Raw genomic sequence first — 26,617 nt, 5'->3', positions numbered from 1 at the left:
TCCATTCTGAGGTCCCAACTTGCTTTGAGAAGAGCATGATCATTCCGGTGCCAAAGAAAGGCAGGGTAGCATGCTCTAATTACTCCTGTCCTGTGGCTCAGGCATCGTGATGTGATTTGAAAGATTGGTCATGGCGCACATTAACTCCAACCTCCCAGATAGCCTTCATCCACTGGCCTCTCAACCCTGTTCCCCTCCTTATCTTTCCCTCTCAACCCTTATCTCCTGCCTTTCCCCCCATAACTCCTGACACCTGTACTAATCAAGAATCTGTCAATCTCTGCTTTGAAAATATCCATTGACGGCCTGCACATAATTCCACAGATTTAACCCTCTCTGACGTAAGAAATTCCACCTAATTTCCTTTCTAAGAGTATATCCTTTTATTCTGAGGCTGTGGCCTCTGTTTCTAAACTCTCCCACTGGTGGAAACATCCTCACCACATCCACACTATCCAGGCCTTTCACTATTCGGTAAATTTCAATGAGGTTCCCCCTCATCTTTCTAAACCCCGGTGGATACAGGCCCACTGCCTCTTCACCCCCTGCCTGTTGCAACAAAACTAATGAGTGAAATTAGTCTCCGAATATTATGGAAAACATATTACATTTTATGTATGCATATTTTTGTTACAATGTTTGTTTGTGGCAGTCATTGGGAAAAGAAGTCAACACAGCAGAGAATTGGGAGGTGACTCACTGTGACAGCCTTTTGTGTGGTGATAGTGAGACTGTTCACTCCCTCTCTCATGCCTCAGTAAATTCTATATTTAGCACTGCTGTGAACTGCACTTGTGTACTTGGCATTCCTCCCTCCCTGATAAATGTAATTGAATTTTAGGCTCCAACTTCAGATTAAGTTATGCAAAGTTCATGACTGACTGACTGCTCAATCAAAATCCTTTTCAAATTTCATTTGGCCTATCTGGAATCATTTCTGAGCAGCCTACTTGGAGCGTCATTGCTCGAGCATATCTGTCTTTCAGATCCGCTAATGGAACCGAGGAGATTAATGGCCCTGTCTCACGGTGCGAGTCCACCCACGAGTGATCCCGAGTTTAAAACAAATCAAACTCGTGGTAATCACGTAGAATTAACGTAGCGGGAACGTCGGAACTCGTAACGTTAACGGCAGGTACTCGGGAAACTTGTTAACTCGTGAAAATCTTTCAACATGATGAAAGATTTCCACGAGTCAAATTTACTCTTGAAGTAAAAATTTTAAACTTTTAAACTCGCTGCAAGAATGTAGTAGCCCGTGAGTTTACCGTAATGACTCGTGAGTCTACCGTGGGCACTCTTTACCTCAGCGGGGACAGGAAGTATCTCTTGAGAGAAGGAATGGGTGACGGGATGACGTTTCCAAAATTCTGCTGCGTCTTTGTGTTACTCCAGCACTGTGTGTTCACTTTTTGTCAACCAGCATCTTCCCTTTCATGTGTATGACATTATTTGTATCTGTGGCAGTTGATTGTCGCTCCTTTCAGTTTCCCAGGGGGTCGGGACGGGACTGGAGTTGGGAGGGGAGGAGGGGGGGAGGGGAGGGGAGTGTGGGGAAGGGGGGGGGGGGGTTGGGGTGACTTAGTATGGGAGACAAGTGTAGGGGAGGTGTACTGACTGTGTGGGCGGACACTTTGGTAGTGATTGCCCATGGGGTTCACTGTCGAGGACTTAGATAGATAGATAGATAGATAGATAGATAGATAGATATATATAGATAGATATAATTTATTTGCCACACAACCAGGGTTGGTGGAAATTTGGGTTGTCAGCAGCAGTACAATAATAAAGAACACACAATAAAACTGTAACACAAACATCCACCACAGTATTCATCACTGTGGTGGAAGGCACAAAAATTTGGCCAGTCCTCCTCCATTTCCCCCCCGTGTACAGGACCAGAGTCCAGTCAGTCCAGGATCGGCTCTTCCTCACCGGAGACCGCGGCTTTAGATTGTTGTAGGCCGCAGGCCGGCGGTCGAGATTTAAAGTCCTCGCCGCAGCCAGAAGCACCGTAGACTGCAGGGCCGGCGGTCGAAGCTCCCCTCCAGGGGTGATGGTAAGTCCATGCCGCACCCGCGGTAGAAGTTGGCCGCGGGCCGGCAGTGATGGCTTCTTCTTCCCCCGGGTCCCCCACGAGGGATGCCGGGCTGTAAACGCCGCACCAGCTGGAGCTCTGCAGACCGCGGCTTCAGGTTGCGACTTCAGGCTGCCGGCTGCCCCGGGCCAGCGAAACGGAGCGCTCCCCTCCAGCGAGCCCCAGCGAGGGTCGCCCGCTCCACGCCGAGAGTCCACGCTGCGCCTGCCGCTGAAGCCCCGGGCGTGTCTCCGGGAAAGTCCGCGTCGATCCTTGATGTTAGGCCACGGGGGAGGCGACCTGGAAAAAGTCGCCTCACCATGGAGGAGGCGACCGAAGCGGTTTCCCCCTTGCTCCCCCACACCACCCCCCACACAAAACACACGAAGAAACACAAAATACACACTTTAAAACATACTTCATAATGCAGAGAGCATTATAAACAGTTGCCACAAAAATAGATTTTGTGTGGATCTGGTATATCTGGGTATTAAAGACGCTTCTGGTCTGCAGTGTGCAATAGTCACCAAAATACACTGCATCTTTAGAAAGGAAAAATACAAAACATGTCAATCCCATTGAATAGGCCTTAGTCCTGGTGCTGTACAACACGGAAACAGGTCCTTCGGCCCAGCTTGGCCGTGCCGTCCAAGTTGGCGTCTTGAGGTAGTCCTATTTGCCTGCAGGTGGCCCATAGCCCTCTAAACCCTTCCCATCCATTTATCTGTCGTTAATAACCTCAAGAAAATATTAAGTCTACGTGAGCCTGCTTCAGTATCCTGGGTCCAACTCAGAGAGAAGTCTCCCTCCTTTCCAGGGTTAGTCACTCCACTGTTTATAATGCTCTCTGCATTATGAAGTCCTCGACAGTCAATCCCATGGGCAATCACTACCAAAGTGCTGCCCTCACAGCCAGTACACCTCTCCTACACTTGTCTCCCGTACTAAGTCACCCCAAACCCACCCTTGCGATGGTCATGGTGATCCATCCTCATTAACCGCAGTGGTCCTTCTGCTCCAGGTATTCCCATTGACCCGTTTGATAAAGGAGTTGCAGCAACTGTGAAGGGCTCAACTGCTATTTCCAAGTGTGCATGGTGTGAGATTTGGAGGGGAACCTGCAATTGGTACCATTCCCATCCACCTATAGCCCTTGAGCAGAACACAAAATGCTGGAGGTACTTCGTGGGTCGGGCAGCATCTGCGGAGGGAATGTGTGGACAATGTTTTGGGCCTTGCAGTCTGTCGAATGGCCCTGAACCGAAACGTCATCTGTCCATTCTCTCCGCAGGTGCTGTCTGACCCACTGAGTTCCTCCAGCACTGATTAAATCATGGAGACACAAGACATTGCAAATAATTAAATCCCTGTCCAGAGCTCTTGGTTCAATTAGAATCATAGAACAGTACAGACTTGAAGGAATCCAGTTAGCTCATCAATTCTTTTGAATAGCAATACCACTCTAAAATATTTTCTTGTGAATGTGGAGAGGATGTTTCCTCTAGTCGGAGAGTCTGGGACCAAAGATTCCTCTATTCCTCTCAGAATAAAGGTACGTACCTTTAGAAAGGAGATGAAAAGGAATTTCTTTAGTCAGATTCAGATTCAACTTTAATTGTCATTGTCAGTGTACAGTACAGAGACAACGAAATGCAGTTAGCATCTCCCTGGAAGAGCGACATAGAATATGGTTTCATTAAATAAATCTATTTACATGCATACAATCATAGTGTTTTTCCTGTGGGAGGAGTGTCCGGGGGGGGGGGGGGGGGTGATTGGCAGTCACTGAGGTACAGAGGGTGGTGAATCTGTGGAATTCATTGCCACAGACAACTGTGGAGGCCAAGCCAAGTATTTTTAAGTGGAGTTTGACCGATTGTTGATTAGTACGGGTGTCAGGGGTTATGCGGAGAAGGCAAGAGAACAGGGTTGAGAGGGAAAGATAGATTAGCCATGATTGAATGGCAGAGTAGACGATGGGCCAAATGGCTTATTCTGCTCATGGAACTTATGAAGAAGGTATTCTGGCATCTTCTCAACACTAAATGAATTTTGTTCCGCCGCTTTTGTAGTTACTACATTCCAGATTTGTATTAAAAACTCTTTCTTCTTCAATCAGCTTCTTTTGCGAGTCACCTTATAACTGTGGCTCTCAGGTTTCAGATCCTCAGCCATTGGGAGTGGTTTCTATTTATTTGTTCATCAAAATCCTTCAAGAATGTAAGTGCTTTCATAATCAAATCATGTCTTTACTTTAAGGGCACGACCTTTGACTCTTCAATGTATCCATGTACATTCTCTTCAAAACAGTCACATCATTCCCAGAGTACAGTGCCACAGAACTGAACACAATATCCCAACTGGGGCTGAACCGATGTTTTACATTAATCATGTGTAACTCTCTGGCTTTGACATTTCATTCCTCTCTTTAAAACTCAAGAAAGTTACTAATGCTTTTTTTAACTATTTTGTTCATGTATTCTACCATTTTAGTGGTCTGAGAAACGACGACTGGAGTTTTCAACAGATCTTTATTCGAAAGTTCAATAACCAGCATAAAGGCTTTTCAGACACGTCTGCGCACAACGGTGGTCAGCGCTGAACTAACGCGTGCAAGGGAAAAACCGCGCGAAACCAGCAGCCCCTCCCGAGTCACGTCACCGTGGCTTCCGAACACCGGGTTCGATATCTGCAGGCGCCGCTACATGTCCCCCCCAAAAATCCGCGGTATGGAAACACACGGGTAAACGGACGGTACAACCGGAACGTGTAGTCCGAGGTCGCGGGGCAAGCGTAACATTTGGGACAACCAAAACAGGACCGGAGGGGCGCATAAAACGCAAACGAGGGACGGGCGTTACAAAAGGGACCGGAGAAACGCGACCAGAGGTAACAGGTGCAGAGGGCGGCAAAACAGCAGGTGGACGTCCTCTACGCCCTGGAGTAGCCACTGTCACTGGGCTATCCTCGTCAACATGTGCAGGCTTAAGGCGGGTCACGGAGACGAACTCCTTACCACCCATGTCCAACGTGAACGTCGAGACACCAGTACTAAGCACCCTGTACGGACCCTCGTACACCTGCTGTAACAGTGAGCGATGAGCGTCTCTACGGAGAAAAACATAAGCACAATCCCGTAACATAGTAGGAACATGTACTGAAGACGAACCATGCCGGGAAGTGGGAACCGGGACCAAAGCGCGCGCCCACTCACGAAGGTCCGCCAACAACTGTGAGGTAGAAATCTCCAGTTCCGGAGGGACAGGCAAGAAATCCCCGGGAACCTGCAAAACCGAACCATAAACCGACTCGGCCGAGGAGGCTTTGAGGTCCTCCTTAGGTGTTGTTCTGATGCCAAGGAGGATCCAAGGTAACTGGTCGACCCAATCAGGGCCGGTGAGTCGGACTTTCAACGCCGACTTAAGGTGCTGGTGGAACCGCTCAACCAACCCGTTGGACTCCGGGTGATAAGCGGTAGTTTGATGCAGCTTCATGGCGTATACCTGCGCCATACCACACCACAAAGAGGACGTGAACTGGGCCCCACGATCGGTGGTAAAATCTGAGGGGACCCCGAAACAAGCGACCCAATGCGATACAATGGTAAATCTGTTTACGATAGTCAGTGAGTGGGTAGCCCCGCGCGAACAAGGCAAGGGACCTACCAGGTCGACATGGATGTGCAGGAACCTGCCGTCCAGGACGGCGAAATCCTGGACCGGCGGGTGCACATGTCTCTGCACTTTGGAGGCCTGGCATGGGATGCAGGAACGAGCCCTTGCAGCGACTTGCTTCCTTAACCCGTGCCTGATGAACTTCGCCGCGACCAAGGCAGAGGTGGCGCGAATGGACGGGTGCACTAGGCTGTGGATGGTGTCAAAAATCCGACCCCGCCAAGCGACCGGAACAATAGGACGGGCTTTACCGGTGGAAATATCACAAAGGACTTGCGCGCCGGAGGCACTTCAACCAGCTTCAGTCCAGATTCAGCATTGCGGTAAATCCCCATACCGGCGCCTGCCCATTGGGCGGCTGCCAGCTCCTCGTAATCAACGCCGAGACTAAGCGCTGAAACATTGGGCAGCGCTGAACGGGACAATGCATCGGCCACAACATTCAACTTCCCTGCCACATGCCGAATGTCAGATGTGATTTCGGAAATGTTGACGAGGTGCCGTTGCTCTCTGGCAGACCAAGGGTCAGACACCTTGGTCAAAGCAGCTTGTGGTCTGTGAACGCAGTGAAAGCGCGCCCCTCCAGGAAATACCGAAAATGGCGGATCGCTAGGTAAAGTGCGAGGAGTACCCTGTCGAAAGCGCTGTATTTAACTTCGGGGGCTCACAGTTGCCTGCTGAAAAATGCCAGCGGCACCCAGCGATTACCTACACGCTGCTCGAGGACGGCGCCTACCGCGACGTCGGAGGCATCCATGGTGAGGGCCATGTGGGCTGACGCCCTAGGGTGTTCCAGCATAGTGGCGTTGGCCAATGTGGTCTTAGCCCCCTCAAACGCCTTCTGTGCCTCTTTGGACCAGACCAGGTCCTTGGGCTAACCAGCCAGGCATTGAAACAACGGCCGCATAATGGCGGCTGCAGACGGGACGAATCGGTGGTGGAAGTTAACCATCCCGATAAACTCTTGCAGACCCTTGACCGATAGAGGCTTGGGGAAACGACGGATAGCGTCGACTTTCTCGGGCAGTGGCTGCGCTCCGTGAGAGGTGATGCTATGACCTAAGAAAGAAATGGAGCGCAATTCGAACTGGCACTTCTCAGGGTTGATCACCAACCCGTGTTTGCGCAGCCGTTCGAAAAGTAGGCGGAGGTGTTTGACATGCTTTTTCCCTTGCTGGCTACCAGGATATCATCCAGGTAGATGAAGATAAACGGCAAACCCCGGCCGACCTGATCCATTAGCCTTTGGAACACCTGAGCAGCGTTCTTCAAGCCAAAAGGCATTCTGAGCCATTCGAAAAAGCCGAAAGGGGTAATGGTGGCCGTTTTAGGGACGTCGTCGGGGTGGACCGGGATTTGATTATACCCGGGGATAAGGTCGACCTTCGAGAAGATAGTCGCACCTTCCAGATGGGCCGAGAAATCATGGATGTTCGGGACTGGATACCGGTCGGCTGTAGTTACTGCGTGTACAAGCGGTTCCTCATTGGGAATGTGGTGGACCACGCCAGAGACGCAGCCCAGCGTCGAAGAGGATTCGCCGCGGCCAGTGGTCTACAATCAATGTCGATGGCGCTACTACCACCAATGATACGGACCCGAAGCTCGAAGATGTCGGAGCCCTTGTTCGTTTCCGGGAAACGCCCCGGCCGATCGTCCATAGAGGCGAACGCGATCGGCCCCAACGTACGCCTCTTCGTCCGCGATCGCTTTTCCGGCCACATTTCTGTAGGGTAGCTTACAGCCTAACGATATGAACATTTAAACTTCAATTTTAGATCGGAGCCCCTCCATTTCCACACCCCCCCTTCTTTCCTGTACATCAATGTCTCCCACTATATTGCCCCCTTTCCCCCTTCCCCACTGTCTCCAACCCTCTCCCCCATCTGCCCCTTCTTCCTACACTCCCTCCGGTTTTACATATCACTCCTCTTCTCACCTTATCTGCCATCCATTTGTCTCCTTTTCATCTCCAGCCTTTGTCGACCCATTTGTCAATTAAGCCCCCTCACCAATATCCATCTACCATTGGAGGGATATCATTTGTATCCCTTCATTATCACCTCTTCCACAGCCAACAATGGACCATTGTGGGCTCCACCTTTCCCAAGTTATTGGTGCCAGCTGTGATTAGTTCTGTACCTTTTCATACTTCTAGTTTCCCTCTCTCCGGACTCTCAGTCTAAAGAAGAGCTTTGACCCGAAACATTACCTATTTCTTTTCTCCAGAGATGCTGCCTGACCCGGAGTTACTCCAGCATTATGTGTCCATCAATTACTTGTCAGCCTTGGTCAAGTCTCCACCTCTTTGTCAGCTTTCTCTATATTATTCAACTATAGTCGGTCTGAAGAAGGATCCCAACCAAAAACTGTGTTACTTCAGCACTTTGTGTCTTTAATGTAAACCAGCATCTGCAGTTCCTTATGTCTATATAATCCAAGCCCTGGCTATTCCTTACTACCTCTGAGCAATTAGGGATGGACAATATTTGAGACATTGCTTCCATCAACTGTAGCACAAGAACACATTTTCAATGAAATATGGACAGAATTATACAGAAGCAAAGCCATGAAAGATAAATCCAGAAACAAAGAACTGCAGAAGCTGGTTAATACACAAAAGAAGGATCTCAACCTGAAAAATCACCTATCCATGTTTTCCAGAGATGCTTCCTGACCTGCTGTTACTCATAGAAACATAGAAACATAGGTGCAGGAGGAGGCCATTCGGCCCTTCGAGCCAGCACCGCCATTCATTGTGATCATCCCCTATCAATAACCTGTGCCTGCCTTCTCCCCATACCCCTTGACTCCATTAGCCCCTAGAGCTCTATCTCTCTTAAATCCATCCAGTGACTTGGCCTCCACTGCCCTCTGTGGCAGGGAATTCCATAAATTCACAACTCTCTGGGTGAAAACGTTTTTTCTCACCTCAGTCTTAAATGACCTCCCCTTTATTCTAAGACTGTGGCCCCTGGTTCTGGACTCGCCCAACATTGGGGAAAAAATTCCTGCATCTAGCTTGTCCAGTCCTTTTATAATTTTATATGTTTCTATAAGATATCCCCTCATCCTTCTAAACTCCAGTGAATATAAGCCTAGTCTTTTCAATCTTTCCTCTTATGACAGTCCTGCCATCCCAGGGATCAATCTCGTGAACCTACGCTGCACTGCTTCAATCACAAGGATGTCCTTCCTCAAATTAGGAGACCAAAACTGTACACAATACTCCAGATGTGGTCTCACCAGAGCCCCATACAACTGCAACTCCAGCAGATTGTGTCCACAAGAGCTAACTATTATTAAGAGGCAAAATAGTAATATGCTAACTTAAAAGATCTTGTATTAAGTGAGTCTTTTATTCATCAATTTATAAACTGACATTCTTTAGTGGCTTTCAAATCTAAGTGAATCACTTATTGTAATAGTGGACTAATCACCTCAAAAATCGTAATAGTTTATGAATTCATTATTATTTCAGTCTTAGATACACAGTTTCCCTGTAGGGCTTTAAGACTGACATTAATTAGGATTTTGTGAAATGGAAAGGATGCTTTGCAGATCACATTAGTTTCATATATACATGCTAAACTATAAACTAAACAATTCACAAAGGCTTCCAGAATATTTTAAGTGTCTGGGAATAACGTAAGAATATTTCAGATCTGGTCGAGTGTAACATGTTCACTTTATCACATAAGATTCATACAACACCTTTGTGATGTATGTGATAGAATTAGCATATGTTATGTCTTGTGCAAGGGGACACATGCGCTGGGGGAGACTCAAGGTGGCGTCCTGGAATAAAGAAGGTTGTTAGTGTACTCCTGTATTTGAGTGTTGTTTTGTCAGTTCCAAGCACCCAAATACACAACAATTGGCAACAAGGATAAATGAACAGAAAAGGAAAGAAGAAGGACTGTCAAGAAAAAAAAAGTTAAAAAGAAGAGGTTGTGTTTGGAAACAAAATGGAACGGCACCAAGCAAAAAGATTTGGCGGCAAATGCTTTTGAATTGGCGCCAAAGAAAAGAAAGGTCGGAACGGGAAACAAGAGCGCAAGGAAAACAAGTGGGGCAGTAAGTAAGTGTCACCGAAGAACGCAGCCGAAAGCTGGAAGCCTAACCAGCAGGACAGCGATGGCGTCAACTTACCTGGAACGCTTTCCAGGGCCATGCAGCCACGGCAAAGGGGCAGAAGAGGCCCAGCAGCCGCCACAGACCAGGTGAGTTCCAGGGCCGTGTATCGTGTAGGCCACGGACAGGTCAGGAGAAGCCGCCGATGAAAGAGGACCATGTAGCCCACGGCCAGCCCCAGTAGCAGCCACAGACGTCAGGTGAGGGCCTAGTACCGTGTAGGCCACGGACAGGTCCGGAGAAGCCACCGACGAAAGCCGAGTCTTCAGCCCAGCTGGGAGCAGTCAGCCCGGTGGGGGGAGAGAGGCGCGAAAGCCCGGTCGCAAGAGACGGCCGAGAGCGGGGAAAGCCCGGACGTGAGAGGAAGTCCGGCCCTGAGCAAAGAGTGGGTCCTCGCGAGAGAAGCAGGACACAGTGCTTAGCCAGCCCTCAACGGCAGGGCACAGTCCCGACGAGCCGAGCAGCGGGGCCCAGCAGAGTGAGGCCGCGCTGTGGAGCCAGCGACGGGCGGAGCAGCGGGGAGCCAGAGACTTACCTTCTACAGGGCGTCCACGGGAGACAGCAGGCAAGCAAGTCGGCGGGATAGTCGGCGACAGCCAGAACAGCAGTGAAGCTAGCAGCAGCCTGGGAGGTCCGGGAGGCCCGGTGGAGCAAGCGCAGGCAGCAGCAGAAGTCCGGAGTGGACAGCAGCAACAGTATCCTCTAGAGAAGCTCTAGAGAATCCTCCAGCATCTTCAAAAGTAACGGTGTGGACAGCCCAAGAGGTCGAGGAGGCGCCGGAGTCCATAGGCCGACAAGCCAGACAGGTGAATTACTTCAAAGTAAAAGCAAGACTGTTGAATGTAATGCATTGTTCACTATTCTTTCACAGTAAAAGCAGGACTGTTTGGATGTAATGTATTGGTCACTGTTATTAATTGTAAATCTGTGTGCATAGTGGGAATATGGTTTAAAATGTTCTAGTTAGCTATTAACATGAAATGTTGGTTAATAGTATAAATCTATTTTTATAAGAATTAGTAATAGTCAGTGGGCTGGATCACTTCTTAGTGTGTAAAAGGATTAAGTCCAGTGCAGAAAACACAGTGAAAGAACTGAAGATAGTGCACCTGAATAGCAACAGGGTAGCATGGCTTTTCAAATTGTACGAAAGGTGCCCCAGTTAGATTCTGGGTGTAATTTTGAGAAATGGACTGACGTCTTGGAGGCTTGTTTCATTTCCAATTATATCACTGCAGAGGAGAAGAAGAGAGCATGGGTCATATTAGGTTTAGGAAGAGAGGGTTATCAGACCTCACGTATGTTACTGCAGTCAGCAAAGCTCACAGACAAAATGTACGAGGAGTGTAAGGAGGCATTAATGGCTCATTTTTCACCAAAACCTCCAAGGGCATCCAGAGACAAGGAGCCGGGACTAAAGAGGGCAGGGAGTCCCTCAAAGGAGAAACGGGAGGTGCAAAGTGATAAAAGTCAAGGACAAAGTGACAAAAGTCAAGTGCCAAGTGACGAAGGTCAAGTGCAAAAGGCCAAAGGTCAAAGGCAAAGGGACAAAAGTCAAATGCAAAGGGACATTGCCATCCAGAGGGAAACCCTAACTATTCAAGCTGCATTTAGGGGTATGAAGTTACGGAGAGAGAACCGGAACAAACAGAAGGCAGCAACGGTAATACAAGCAGCATTTCGAAGGCACAGAGTATACCGTCGATACAGGGCAATGAAATTAGCAGCTATAATAGTACAAACCCATTATAGGGCACACCTTCAAATGGAAAGTGATCGCAAGACTTACATGAAGGTACACAGAAGCGTTGTACTGCTTCAGGCTGCCTACCGAGGAATGCTTGTTCGAAAGCAATTGTGGTGCATGCACAAATCTGCCAAGATACAGACTTATTATCAGATGCATAAACAGCATCAGTATTTCAAGAAACTACGCTGGTCTGCCATTGCGGTACAGCAACGATACAGAGCTTGCCAGATAAGAGATGTCCAAGTGAGACATTATAATAGTTTGAGAAAAGCAGTGGTTTGTATTCAGGCTTTCTACCGTGGGATTAAAGCTAGAAAATTGGTTGAGAAAATAAGGCAGCACGACGTATTAAGTCAGCCTTAATGATATGCATTACAAGAAAACATTTCTTGATGCAAAAGGCGACTGTAGTCACTCTGCAAGCTGCATACCATGATTACCGATCAAGGGTGCGCTACAGAGCTATGCGACAAGCAGTCATTTCGATCCAGAGATGGTACAAAGCATGCAAAATAGGGCATTCCCAGTTTGGGCAATATCAGTCAATGAGGTATGCAACCATTACCATTCAGGCTGCCTACAAGGGTATGATGATTAGGCAGTGGGTTAAGCAAAAGAGAGCTACTGTAAAAAGTCAGTCAGTACTCCGTATGAGTTGGTGTAGGAAAGACAACAGAAAAGGTTGAAACGATACAAAAGGCTTAAACGATATAGGAAAGATTTCCTCAAACTGAAATATACTGCAATTGTAGGGCAGTCTCACTACCTTGTTTATGAAGCAAGAAAACTATACAGAGCACAAATCAAAGCTACAGTTGTATTGCAAAGACAATATAGATCCTACTCCTTGATGAAGAACCAAAAAGGTGACTTAAGATGCCAAATAGATGAACATCAGAAAAGACTTAAACGATACAAAAAATGGTTAAATAAATGTGTGACAATGAGTAGCTGCTAATAGAAAAGTCTAAAGAAGAGAGGCTTGTCGGTCGAGACAAAAGTATGCAAGACCGATTGCGATTAGGACACTTCACTATAGTCCAACATGGAGCCTCCTTCACTGAGCAATGGACAAATGGTTATGCATTGCAGAATCTCATTAAACAACAAGAGCAGATAAATACGCAGTGAATGGAAATTGAACAGAGGAAGCTGCTAGAAAACGAAAACTTGCAGCCATGGGTCAGATCCCATCTACAAAGAGGAAAACAAAGCAAATACATGAACCAGAAAATGAAACGCAGAATATCAGGAACAGGAAGAAATTTGCAATTTAGATTAGGACATTTAAAAAGGGAAGAAGCAGAGATACAGATAGAGCTAGAGCGATTAGAAAGTGTTCGCAATTTACACATAAAGGAACGGAAAATGATAAAACATAAAGCAAGGGGTAATGTATTTGGTTAATGGAAGATGGGTGGAATGAAAAATTATGTGCTAAGTTTAGATACGATTATTACAGTTATGTAATATTTTTTTCATGACGCGGATGTGCGGGAGTGGGCGCTGTCTGTGTATGGCTGCCTGCCCGCAGTCCGTCTCTACTCCTTTTTTGTTTTATTTTATTTTAAGTCCTGTTAAAAAATGTTAGTGGAGGTCTTCTATGTGGGGGGGGGGGGGGGTGGGGGTGGGGAAGGGGGAAACTTTATTTCTTAGTCCCCTACCTAGTCGGAGAGGCAGCATTCCTCCAAGCTGCTTCTTCACCCCGTCCTCGCGGCCTACCATCGAGAATGGAGCGGCGTTTCCTGTCGGGACTGGCCGGGACTACAGTTTCGGTGGCGGTGGTGCAGCGCTGGGATACCAACAGGGAGCGGGCGATGCCTTACCGGGTCGCCGTGCGGTAAGCTCCGGAACGCTGTAGCTGTCGATCCCAACATCGCGGAGCTGGGGCTGCGGGCGTCCGGCCGCGGGCGGCGCTGGATTTGAAGCGCCGCAGAGCCAGGTTTCGAGTTCGCCGGGGTCGGAGCTACAACCGGCGCGGCCTGAGGACTACGAGTGCCCCGGTCTCCAGGGAGGAGGCAGCCGCTCCAGGCTTCTCCAAGCCGCTGAGGAATGTTTCACCCGACGCCGAAGTTCCATCTTCACGGCAAGAGGGCCCTGAAAATCATCGGACTGGCTGCAAGGCCACAAATGGGCCCATCCTCGGGTGTTTCACAGAGGAAGAGGACTTAACTTTCTGGTGCCTTTCCCCACAGTGGAAAGTTTTGATTCTGCTGTGGGGGGACGTTTGTGTTGAACTCTAAAATGTGTTGTGTCCATTTTATTCATTTTTTTTAACCTTTTTCTATGGTTTGTAATGAAACTTATTATTTAATTTATGTAAAGCACTTTGCTGTTATGTTGTCTGTTTATGATGTCTTGTTTATTTTTCTGTACAGCACTTTGGTCAACATTGGTTGTTTTAAAGTGCTTAACAAATAAAGTTGGATTGGATTGGATTATGAGGGTGTAATATAAGATGACTGTAATAATATAATTTTGCAACAGTGTGTTAATCAATTATATTTAATGTAATCAAAATGGTGTTATCTGCCTCCAAGTTAAAGGGGGAGCAGTGTGATGTATGTGATAAAATTAGCATATGTTATGTCTTGTGCGAGGGGACGCATGCGCTGGGGGAGACTCAAGGTGGCGTCCTGGAATAAAGAATTACTCCCGTATCTGAGTGTTCTTTTAAGTCAGTTCCAAGCACCCAAATACACAACAACCCGTAATAAATATTCACTTGTGTTTACTAATTTATCCAATTTGAAGTATGTCTGACTTGGACTAGAATGAAACATGTTGCTCTTAATATGTTTCTTGTTCTTTGGTTTAATTTACAATCTTTACCAGATCAAAAAGATTTGCAAACAATATTTTTCCTTGCTTGGTTTAGGATAATGTCCCAAGCACGGTGGAGAATACTGCGGCGCAGTAGTAGAGTTGCTGCTTTACAGCAATTTCAGCGCCAGAGAGGTGGGTTCAACCCTGACTACGGCTGCTCTCTGTATGGAGTTTGTATGTTCTCCCCATAACCGTGTGGGTTTGCTCTGAGATCTTCGGTTTCCTCCCACACTCGAAAGACGTTCAGGTTTGTAGGTTAATTGGCTTGTTATAAATGTGAAATTGTCGCTAGTGTGTGTAGGATAGTGTTAATACGCGGGGATCACTGGTCGGTGTGGACCCGGTGGGCCAAATGGCCTGTTTCCGCGCTGTATCTCTAAACTAAACTAAAACGAAACAAAGATCTTGTATACATGTATAGTGAATAGATTGTAAACCCTGACTTCATATCACTCTGTTATACACAGACTTTATTTTCAATGTAATGTTTAATTTAGAGATATAGTCTATGCTGACCATGCCCACCTAATCACACAAGCGATATGTTATCCCACTTTCTCATCCACTTGCTATACACCAGGATAGTAAAGTATTTACAAGTACTTCCAAGAAAGTGAATTTAATTCAGGAACTGAAATTACCAAATTTAGACTTTAGACGTTGGCGATACAGCATGAAAATCGACCCTTTGGCCAACCGAGCCTGCGCCGACCAGCAATCACCCCGTACACTAGCACCATCCCACACACTAGGGACAATTAAAAATTTACAAAGGCCAATTAACCTGCAAACCTACTCGTATTTGGAATGTGGGAGGAAACTGGTGGGAACTCGGAGAAAACCCATGAGGTCACATGGAGAACGTGCAAACCGCACGCAGACTGACTTGATATGGCTCAGAAACGAACCCGGGTCTCTGGTGCTGTGAGGCAGCAGCTCCACCAGCTGCACCATTATGCCGCCCTTCTGTTTAGTCATACTGCGTTACCCAACTCAATTTGATAGCTGCAGGTGCCAACTCACAGCTGACTAAACTCCAGCATAAGGAAGGCTGTGAATTGCATTCTACTTGTTGGAAAACATTACTATAATCATGGCTTTCCCTTCATGCTGATATCTCCTCTGGTAACAATGATTTTTTAATGTTAGAAAATAATAATAATAATAATAATAATAATAATAATAATAATAATAATAATAATAATAATAATAATAATAATAATAATAATAATAATAATAATAATAATAATAATAATAATAAATACTTTATTGATCCCCTCAGGGAAATTCAGATGTCCAGAAACCCCCAACCAACAAACCCACAGATTCAAAACGAACGCAGACAGAAAATACATAGAATACAATGCGGACACTACCTGAGAGCAATAAATACTTAAAAAGACCAATAATTAACAATTAAAAATTAAAAATTGCAAAATGCATCCTCCTACAGCCTAGTGGTCCGAATTATAAAATCTAATGGCTGCAGGGGTGAAGGATCTCCTGAACCGCTCCGTTCTACAGGGCAGGGAGAGGAGCCGGTTGTTGTGCCGAGTGCTCTTTTGACTCTCCAGAATTACATGGAGGGGATGCCCGAGGTTTTTCAGGATGGCCTGCACCTTGTGCCTCATACGCCTCTCAAGCACATCCATCCCAGAGTCTACTCTCCCCTCCAGCACTGAGCTAGCTCGTTTAACCAGTTTGACCAGCTTCTTGTTGTTTTTTGCACTTAAGCTGTTGCCCCAGCAGACAACAGCGTAGAAAATAACACTTGCAACCACAGTGTTGTAAAACATGTGCAGCATATCCTTACGCACATATTGAAGGATTTGAGCCTTCTGAGGAAAAAGAGTCTGCTCTGGCCATTTTTGTAGAGGGAGTCAGAGTTGACAGACCAGTCCAGTTTGTTATAAAGGTGCACTCCAAGGTATTTATATCTGCACCACCTCAATGTCAGCCCCTGCAGCGTTGACTGGCTGAAGGGGGAGCTTGGACCTGTCAAAGTTAACCACCATCTCTTTAGTCTTAGTTGTGTTAAGGATGAGACAGTTCTCTTCACTCTAGGCACAAAAGGCACTGGTCAAGTTCCTGTATTCCTCCTCCTGCCCGTTCCTTACACATGCCACAATCGCTGTATCAAGCAAGGATGCAGCCATTAGTTTGCTCATAAAATTAATAATCTACCTTAATGCTAAATATATAATATATAAAATATATAAATATATCTATATTACTAAAAGTCTGATCTTGACCACTTCCTGTTGTTCTGTATATTGATTTTAGAAAAAACGCTGCCACTTACGGCTGTGATTTTTGGCCATCTTACTCAGAGTTCCCCTCCGCTGCGCAGGACAAGAGGATTTTTCCCATCGATGAAAACAAACAGTTATTAGTGTTTAAAAAATGTTGAGATTCTCTCTCCTGAAGGCCATGCCCCTTCCAGAGGAACTATAAAACCCAGAAATGCTGAGTGCCTCAGTCAGGCTCTGCAAGATGGGGGAGCAAGTGGATCACGTCTCTCAGTCTGAGCTGTGAATAACACTGAACACTGAACATTAAACTGTGAGTGCTTTTACTGACCTGTCAGTGCCCTTCTGAGTGTTGTTTGAAAATATAGTTTGGAAATGCTAAAGCTGTGTTGCCTTTGGTTTGGAAATGCTAAACTGTGTTGCCTTTGGTTTGGAAATGCTAAAGCTGTGTTGCCATATTAAAGTTGCCTTGCCTAATTAAAGTTGCCTTGCCTTCCATATAATTAAAAGATTAATCTTGACCACTTCCTGTTGGCGCTTTATATTGATTTTAGAAAAAAACTCTACCACGTACGGCTGTGATTTTTGGCCATCTTACTCAGAGTCCCCCTCTGCTCATCAGGTGCCTAGGATTTTTCCCATCGATGAAAAATAAAAGTTATTAGTGTTTAAAAAATGTTGAGATTCTCTCTCCTACCAATCACGCCATGAAGGCCACGCCCCTTCTGGTGGGAGGGACTATGACACCCAGAAATGTGGGCGTGGCTCAGTCTCTGCAAGATGGAGGAGGGAGAGGTCATGACTCACTGTCTTTAGTGGCCTTGCACCCTGCTTGAAATGGTATGAAACTGTACTTGAATTTGATGGCCTTGCACCCTGCTTGAATTGGAATTTCTAGGAATAGCCGTGAGTCAACTGCCAGCCCACCAGCCGTGAGTGAGTGAGCTGCCAGCACAACAGGCTTGAGTGACTGAGCCGCCAGCCCAATAATAGGTATGTTGCAAAACTTACCTTCAGCGGCGCTGCAGTTCTGTCGCTGCCCGTGTGCGAGACTTTGGCGCCTTTGAGAGGGGGGCGAGTTTAAAACGCGATTTTTCTAGGCTATTGAAATCGAGGTTGTTCAGCCTACTTAGTTGCTGACGAAAAATCGCTGCGACATTCGTTCGCTGCAGCTATTTTTAAACTAAATTGGGTTATTTAATTGTTATAGTATATTAAAAATCATCCTCTAAAGCCGCAAACGCCAACAACAGGATGGATCTTAAATGGGGACAAGGCAAGGAAGGTTGTTTATTTTTACATTAAAAAGTGATTCTTAAGATCCCTTTATTCAAAATTTTAAGTTGCGAGTACGTGACTTGGGGACCCATTCAAACCCGCAGTATCTTTCATGCCACATATGGGGTTCAAATCCACCGCAATGGCAACGTTCCAAACCATCGCGTTCCAGAAAAACCCACTCGCAAGCTGATTTAAATGGCCATTAATTTACAGCAATTGAACACTAAATTCCTTCCATTTGGCCTATAAAATAATGTCAATGAGATTTGAAAATCATGTTTTATCGTGAATTCCTGTGTGAATGTGCTTTGGACACTTAAGCTATTTAAAAATGTTAATCTTTTCTTAAGAATGGATAGATGTTTAGATGTAGTACAGGTAATTGAATTTTGGAATTAGCTACAATTGGGTAACTAACTAATTATATGCTTTAATTTCACGTCATCCAAGTAAGATTGTTTAATATTTGTTTCAGAATGCTTCAATCCATAATAACTGAAAATTTCTTTCAGTTCTCTTAATTTTTTAATAAAGTTATGGCCATTTGACTGTCCTTGATCACAACTTTTGTGTTAAGTCAATGGAAAATCAATAGGGAACAAGGTGCTAATTTCCGAGTATGAAAATGGCCATAACCTTTTTAATACTGAAGATATGATAGTGAATTAGGTGTCAAATTAAACTTCTTTTTATGCTTTATCTGATAGGATAAATTGCAGAACTTGATTTTTTAAATCTCAAAATTTTGTAACATTGCCACCAATAATCCATTCGGACCAGAATGTCCATATTAGCCCTCTGGAAACCAGTCCCTTCAGCCCACAACACCCATACTAGCACTCCCCCCCCCCACCCCACCACTACCACTGGCCACCAATATTGGAATTGGTGGAGAGGTGGAAAATGTTATGTTTGGGGACTAGCCCTCCCGTGTGATGCTGGGACCCAATGGGTCCCACTTAGCCTAGTAATATATAAAACTACAGAGCAGATTTAACAATCAGTTATGTTCAAAGATATTGCAAGAAACCAGTCTTGCATTAAACAGCTTATTCAAAACAATAAAAATTCTGAAGCATATATCTCTTACTTAGCTTTGATTCCAGTTTTAGACAAGGACCTAGTTTCCAATTTCTGCTGTTACTATTACGATATGTAGTAGCATGAAAGATACGTCCTCATTCTCCCTGACACCCTTGCAGATTGCAACTGACAGTTTATCAATGAGGCTGCCAAATGAAGGACTGTGTGTAATATGCCTGCCTTCATCGGTCAGGGCATTGTATGTCTTAATTATGAACAGGAAAATACTTCATTTTGTTTGTTCTTGGACACCAAAGGTGAAGTCAAAATGTTCCCAAGAAATTCAGAAATGGGTGTGTTTTACAAACAATACTTAGCTTGGTTTTAAGTTTATGTCCCAATTAGTACTTGAGCAAACAGATGAATGTACATACAGTACATATGTGTGTGTGTGAATAATAATAATAATAATAATAATAATAATAATAATAATAATAATAATAATAATAATAATAATCATAATAATAATAATAATCATAATAATAATAATAATAATAATAATAATAATAATAATAATAATAATAATAATAATAATAATAATACCTTTTAGTGTCATTGCACATATGTGCAACAAGATTTGGTATGCAGCTTCCATCCGATGTCATAACCATATAACTATATAACAATTACAGCACGGAAACAGGCCATCACGGCCCTTCTAGTCCGTGCCGAACACTTATTCTCCCCTAGTCCCATCTACCTGCACTCAGACCATAACCCTCCATTCCTTTCCCGTCCATATACCTATCCAATTTACTTTTAAATGATAAAATCGAACCTGCCTTCACCACTTCCACTGGAAGCTCATTCCACACGGCTACCACTCTCTGAGTAAAGAAGTTCCCCCTCATGTTACCCCTAAACTTCTGTCCCTTAATTCTCAAATCATGTCCTCTTGTTTGAATCTTCTTTACTCTCAATGGAAAAAGCTTATCCACGTCAACTCTGTTTTAATCCTTTTAAAGACCTCTATCAAGTCTCCCCTTAACCTTCTGCACTCCAAAAAATAAAGACCTAACTTGTTCAACCTTTCTCTGTAACTTAGTTGCTGAAACCCAGGCAACATTCTAGTAAATCTCCTCTGTACTCTCTCTATTTTGTTGACATCTTTCCTATAATTTGGCGACCAAAATTGTACACCATACTCCAGAATTGGCCTCACCAATGCCTTGTACAATTTTATCATTACTTCCCAACTTCCATACTCAATGCTCTGATTTATAAAGGCCAGCACACCAAAAGCTTTCTTTACCACCCTATCTACATGAGATTCCACCTTCAGGGAACTATGCACAGTTATTCCTAGATCCATCTGTTCAACTGCATTCCTCAATTCACTACCATTTACCATGTACGTCCTATTTTGATTTGTTCTGCCAAGATGTAGCACCTCACACTTATCAGCATTAAACTCCATCTGCCATCTTTCAGCCCACTCTCCCAAATGGCCTAAATCTCTCTGTAGACTTTGAAAATCTACTTCATTATCCACAACACCACCTATCTTAGTATCATCTGCATACTTACTAATCCAATTTACCACCCCATCATCCAGATCATTGATGTATATGACAAACAACAGTGGACCCAACACAGATCCCTGAGGCACCCCACTAGTCACCGGCCTCCAACCTGACAAACAGCCATCCACCATTACTCTCAGGCATCTCCCATTCAGCCACTGTTGAATCCATCATGCTATTCCACCATTAATACCCAACAATTGAACCTTCTAAACCAACCTTCCATGTGGAACCTTGTCAAAGGCCTTACTGAAGTCCATATAGACACCATCCACCGCTTTACCCTCATCAATTTCCCTGGTAACCTCTTCAAAAAATTCAAGAAGATTAGTCAAACATGACCTTCCATGCACAAATCCATGTTGACTGTTCCTAATCAGACCCTGTTTATCCAGATGCTTATATATATTATCTCTAAATATCCTTTCCATTAATTTGCCCACCACTGACGTCAAACTAACCGGTCTATAATTGTTAGGTTTACTTTTAGAACCCTTTTTAAACAATGGAACAACATGCGCAGTACGCCAATCCTCCGGCAGCATTCCCATTTCTAATGACATTTGAAATATTTCTGTCATAGCCCCTGCTATTTCTACACTAACTTCTCTCAATGTCCTATGGAATATCCTGTCAGGACCTGGAGACTTATCCACTTTTATATTTTTCAAAAGTGTCAGTACTTCCTCTTCTTTGAATCTCATAGTTTCCATAGCTACTATACTTGTTTCCCTTACCTCACATAATTCAATATCCTTCTCCTGGTGGCGGCGCGACTCGTTGCAGCGGCTCCTACAGCCTGTCTGTCTTTTTTGTTTTTTGTCTAGTTAAATGTAGTGTTTGTGTTTTTTTAAGCTTGGTTTTAAATGTGTATATGTGGGGGGCGGGGGGGGGGGAGGGGGAAACCGTTTTAAATCTCTTCCCTGTTCGGGAGACCCGACCTTTTCCCTGTCGGGTCTCCGCTGTCGTTGGGGTCTAGCACCGTGGAGCGGCCTCCAACCTGAATGACCCGGGGGCTCGGGAGACTGCGGATCTGCGGACTACTCACCATCGTGGGGCTGGCCGGCCTCGGTGCGTGGGGAGCGGTGGTGACTCGCTGCTGCGACTCGACTCCTGGGGCTCGGAGGCTCCAGCAATGCAGCTGCAGGTCCGGTGGACTGGGACATCGGGAGCTCGCGGGTCCGGGGGGAGAGAGAGACCGCTTCCCGGAGCTCCCGCAACGCGACTTCTCCAGCCCGTGTCGCGGGGTTGGAACGACCCGGAGCGGGGTCATACATCGCCCGGCACGGCTTCATGGCTGTGGGACATTACAGCGCCCGCTGGGGGCTCCGACTTCGAGACTTCTAGACCGGGAGCGGGGCCGTAAATCGCCCCGCGCGGCCTAAAATGGCCGTGGGACTTAGCATCACCCGCCTGGGGCTTGGACATCGGGAGAGAAATTGAGAGCAGGGGAGAGAAAAGACTTTGCCTTCCAACACAGTGGGTTCACTGTGATGGATGTTTGTGTGAACTTAATTGTGTGTATGTCTGTAGGACATTGTTTTTGTTTGTATGGCTGTGGAAACAAAATTTCGTTTGAGTCTCACTGGGGCTCAAATGACAATAAAATTTGTATTGTATTCTCCTTGGTGAATACCGATGAAAAGAAATTGTTCAATATCTCCCCCATCTCTTTAGGCTCTGCAGATAGCTGTCCACTCTGACTCTCTAATGGACTAATTTTGTCCCTCGTTATCCTTTTGCTATTAATATAGCTGTAGAAACCCTTTGGATATACTTTCACACTTGCCAAAGCAACCTCATATCTTCTTTTAGCTTTTCTAATTTCTTTCTTAAGATTCTTTTTACATTTTTTATACTCCTCAAGCACCTCATTTACTCCATGCTGCTTATAATTATTGTAGATCTCTCTTTTTTTCTGAACCAAGTGTCCAATTTCCCTTGAAAACCATGGCTCTTTCCAATTATTACTATTTCCTTTCAACCGAACAGGGACATAAAGATTCTGTACTCTTAAAATGTCACCTTTAAATGTTCTCTATTTCTCTGCTACATCCTTCCCATAAAACAAAATGTCCCAATTCACTCCTTTTAAATCCTTTTGCATCTCCTCAAAGTTAGTCATAACTTAAACTAATAAAATTTAGATTTAGGTACCCCGAGAAACATGATTTATAAAAAGAACAGTAAAACAGTCAAAACAGTCTAAAGTGCAAATGTGTCTGTGCCAGGTCGATGTGCGACGTGACCATCCGAGGGAGACAGTTCCTGCGGGTGGGGGGCACTCAGCAGAGCTGGTTCAGAGCAGCTATAGCTCTGTGGATGAAGCTGTTCCTGAGTCTGGAGGTGTGGGCGTAGAAGGCCATGTAACGTCTGCCGGAAGGTAGGAGTTCGAACAGTCCATCACAAGGGTGTGAGGAGTGGGGGGCAGATATGTGCTTATATACATACACTGATCTTTTTTTCACATTTATTATATTAACTACCGTGCACAATGTTTACATATTCTGTTGTGCTGCTGCAAGTAAGAATTGCATTGTTCCATCTGGGACGTGTGACAATATAACACTGTTGACTTTTGACGGCCGTTTTACATGCAAACTATATGCTGCAACTTGACCTTGCCTTGGAGGTCTAAATGAATGAGCTTTGCACTCTTATGTTCATCAACAAGCTGCCTATGATGCAAGATACGTTGCACTAAATGTTGTATCTTTTACCCTTTGCACTGTGGACGGCTTGATTGTATTCACGTATAGTCTTTTCTTCGACTGGATAGCACTCAAACAAAATATCTTCATTGTATCTTGGTACACATGATGAATCAAGGATGTCCTAATCAAGGACCAGTCTCACCTCAGTAACTCCCTCTTCTACCCTCTCCCATCAGAAGTGTGAAAACACACACCTCCAGATTCAGGGACAGTTTCTTCTCAGCTGTCCTCAAGCAACTGAACTGTCCCACCAGCAACTAGATAGCAGTCCTGAGCTCTTTCTACCTCATTGGTGAGCCTCAGACTATCTTTGATCAGACAGTACTACACTAAATCTTGCACTAAATGTTATTCATGTTATTCCCCTTATCTATATTACTAAAAGTCTGATCTTGACCACATCCTGTTGTACTGTATATTGATTTTAGAAAAATTGCTGCCACCTACGGCTGTGATTTTTGGCCATCTTACTCAGAGTCCCCCTCCGCTGCGCAGGACAAGAGGATTTTTCTCATAGATGAAAAATAAAAGAGTTATTAGTGTTTAAAAAATATTGAGATTCTCTCTCCTGAAGGCCACGCCCCTTCCGGAGGGACTATAAAACCCGGATGTGTGGAGGTGCCTCAGATCTCTGCAAGATGGGGGAGCAGGAGGTCACAATTCTCAGTCTGAGCTGTGAATAACACTGAACACGTGTTGACTAAACTGGCAGTACCCTTAATGTGGTTTGAAAATGTAGTTTGAAAATACAAAAGTGTGTTTTGGTTTGAAAGTGTTAAGGTAAGTTGTGTTGCCTTGGGTTTTGAAAGTGACAACGCAAGCTGTGCTGCCTTTGGTTTTAAAAGTGCGAAAGCAAGCTGCCTTGCCTATGGTTTTGAAAGTGCTAAAGCAAGCTGCCTTGCCTATGGTTTTGAAAGTGCTAAAGCAAGCTGCCTTGCCTTTGGGTTTGAAAGTGTTAAAGCAAGCTGCCTTGCCTAATTAGAGCTGCCTTGCAAAATTAGAGCTTCCTTGCCTAATTAGAGCTGCCTTGCCTAATTAGAGCTGCCTTGCCAAATTAGAGCTGCCTTGCCTAATTAGAGCTGCCTTGCCTTCTATATAATTAAAAGTCTAATCTTGACCACTTCCTGTTTGCGCTTTATATTAATTTTAGAAAAAACGCTACAACGTACGGCTGTGATTTTGGGCCATCTTACTCAGAGTCCCCCTCCGCTCATCGGGTGCTGAGGATTTTTCCCATCAATGAAAAATAAAAGAGTTATTAGTGTTTAAACGATGTTGAGATTCACTCTCCTGAAGGCCACGCCCCTTCTGGAGGGACTATAAAACCCGGATGTGTGCATATGCCTCAGTTCTCTGCAAGATGGGGGAGCGAGAGGTCACAATTCTCAGTCTGAGCTGTGAATACACTGAACACATGTCTACTAAACTGTGATTGGTTTCACTGACCTGTCAGTGCCCTTAATGTGGTCTGAAAAGGTAGTTTGAAAATACAAAAGTGTGTTTTGGTTTGAAAGTGCTAAAGCTGTGTTGCCTTTGGTTTTGAAAGTGCTAAATCAAGCTGCCTTGCCTTTGGTTTTGAAAGTGCTAAAGCGAGCTGCCTTGCCTTTGGTTTTGAAAGTGCTAAAGCGAGCTGCCTTGCCTTTCGTTTAGAAAGTGCTAAAGCGAGGTTTGAAAGTGCTAAAGCGAGCTGCCTTGCCTTTCGTTTAGAAAGTGCTAAAGCGAGCAGCCTTTCATTTGGTTTTGATCGTGCTAAAGTGAGCTACCTTGCCTTTGGGTTTGAAAGTGCTAAAGCGAGCTGCCTTACCTAATTAGAGCTGCCTTGCTTTCTATATAATTAAAAGTCTAATCTTGACCACTTCCTGTTTGCGCTTTATATTGATTTTAGAAAAAACGCTACCATGTACGGCTGGCCATCTCAAAGTTCCCCTCCGCTCATTAGGTGCTGAGGATTTTTCCCATCGATGAAAAATAAAAGAGTTATTAGTGTTTAAAAAATGTTGAGATTCTCTCTCCTGTCAATCACGCCATGATGGCCACCCCGCTTCTCATGGGAGGGGGGGAGAGACTATAAAACCCGGAAGTGTGGGCGTGGCTCCGTCTCTGCAAGATGGGGGAGGGAGAGGTTACAATTCGCTGTCTTTAGTGGCCTTGCACCCTGCTTGAAATGGAATTTCAAGGAACAGCCGTGAGTCAACTGCGAGCCGAACAGCCGTGAGTGAGTGAGCTGCCAGCACAACAGGCTTGAGTGACTGAGGCGCCAGCCCAAGAATCCATTTGGCCCACAATGTCCACACTAGTCCTCTGGAAACCAATCCCTTCAGCGCACAACACCCATACTAGCGCTTCAGAAAGCCCCCCCCCTCCACTGGCCACCAATATTGGAATTGGTGGAGAGGTGGAATATTGCGTTGGGGGACCAGCCCTCCCGCATGATGCTGGGACCCAACGGGTCCCACTTAGTCTAGTTACTGTATGTATCTGTTTGCTGTGGATACAGCTGTATTGCCTTCTGCTGACTGGTTAGCATGCAACAAAAGCTTTTGACTGTGCCTCAGTACATGTGACAATACACTCAACTCAACTCAATGTGACAATAATAAGCTAAACAAAACTAAGCTGCAATACAATAAAAAGGAACTGCAGATGACAGTTTATACCGATGATAGACACAAAATGCTGGAGTAACCCAGCAGGTTAGGCAGCATCCATGGAGAACAGGTATGTGATGTTTTGGGTTGGGACCTTTAGAACGCGAAAGGTCATCTATCCATTTTCTCCGGAGATGCTGCCTGACCCGCAGAGTTGCTCCGGCATTTTGTGTCTATCTTAAACAATGCTGGGATTGGAGGGTACCAATGTGGCACACCTTCAGTCGAAGATTCTTCAATGTGTGCAGGGAATGACAAGGACATAGTGTGGAAATGTCACCATAAACGCTGAGCTGGATATCCAGAGCGACATATCATCAATAACATCATAATCTCAGAGCTGGTGACTAAATTATCAGAGCTGTTCCTTAGAAATGTTTGGCATGCAGGAGGAGTTAAGTCTGGGATGGCCCAGAAATGATCAGATCAAATGACTGAGCTGGCTTGAGAGACCAGGGATCTAATCTGTTCAAATCATCTTGTTTTCTTGCATCATTCTCGAGTTTCACTCCAAGTTCATTTTGAATAACAGAAGAACTGATTGTCAGCTTGACTCAAGAAACGGTATTGATCACAAGTTGATCTCCGATGATGAATCAGATTGATTTTTGCTAATAAAAGGAATATTCCAATTGCACCATATTAAAGATATTAAATT

General features: G+C 45.2%; 1 long non-coding RNA gene across 1 annotated transcript; it reads left to right on the top strand.

Moving 5' to 3' along the window:
- The first annotated feature begins 1,390 nt into the window (after nt 1–1,390).
- LOC116987784 lies at nt 1,391–10,287 on the top strand. The gene is made up of 3 exons (XR_004415794.1): nt 1,391–1,401; nt 5,909–5,914; nt 9,970–10,287. It is a non-coding gene; the product is annotated as an uncharacterized LOC116987784 (long non-coding RNA).
- The last annotated feature ends 16,330 nt before the right edge of the window (nt 10,288–26,617 follow it).

This window comes from Amblyraja radiata, chromosome 26 (assembly GCF_010909765.2).
Source record: "Amblyraja radiata isolate CabotCenter1 chromosome 26, sAmbRad1.1.pri, whole genome shotgun sequence".
Taxonomy (NCBI): domain Eukaryota; kingdom Metazoa; phylum Chordata; class Chondrichthyes; order Rajiformes; family Rajidae; genus Amblyraja; species Amblyraja radiata.
The sequence above is the reverse complement of the archived record's forward strand: the minus strand, read 5'-3'. Positions and strand labels throughout refer to the sequence as shown.